The sequence below is a fragment of the Oncorhynchus keta genome, unplaced genomic scaffold (genome assembly GCF_023373465.1).
Source record: "Oncorhynchus keta strain PuntledgeMale-10-30-2019 unplaced genomic scaffold, Oket_V2 Un_contig_11281_pilon_pilon, whole genome shotgun sequence".
Taxonomy (NCBI): domain Eukaryota; kingdom Metazoa; phylum Chordata; class Actinopteri; order Salmoniformes; family Salmonidae; genus Oncorhynchus; species Oncorhynchus keta.
Window position 1 is genome coordinate 220 of NW_026277405.1, and position 566 is coordinate 785.

Consider the following 566-nt stretch of genomic DNA (forward strand, 5'->3'; position numbering starts at 1 on the left):
TCCAAGAAAGCTGCAGTTCACACTTCATGCAGCCTTGTCTTATGACAACCTACTGTCATGTAGCAATGACAAGCAACTTTAATGTAACACTGATGTCAAAATGTCAGATGAAAAAGCAAGACATTACTTACTTTCAGAGGAGCAGCGTAGCACACACCATTGAGGCCCACAAACAAAGCTGTGGAAAGGTTCCTTGAAGCCAGAGCATAAAGAAAGAACAAATAAAGATGCCGAAACCCGGGATCGAACCAGGGACCTTTAGATCTTCAGTCTAACGCTCTCCCAACTGAGCTATTCCGGCAATTCACTCAACATAATTCTGTGGCACCCTTGACAATTCACATGCATGTGACTCGTAATTTTGACACTCAAAATGTACATAATAGCCAGTATGGGGATCGAACCCATGACCTTGGCGTTATTAGCACCACACTCTAACCAACTGAGCTAACCTGCCATTTACTATTCTGCTCAATTGTTGAAATGCACCGAGCCTCTGCAAGTGCTGGCACGTCAACAAACAAGTCCACCAACAGCACAGCCTGACAAGACTGGACCCTCTGGTT

At 44.7% G+C, this 566-nt stretch overlaps 1 non-coding gene across 1 annotated transcript; it reads right to left on the reverse strand.

The window, feature by feature from the left end:
• Window positions 1-228: 228 nt before the first annotated feature.
• trnaf-gaa (transfer RNA phenylalanine (anticodon GAA)) lies at window positions 229-301 on the reverse strand. Its single transcript has one exon. It is a non-coding gene; the product is annotated as a tRNA-Phe (tRNA).
• Between the last annotated feature and the right edge of the window lie 265 nt (window positions 302-566).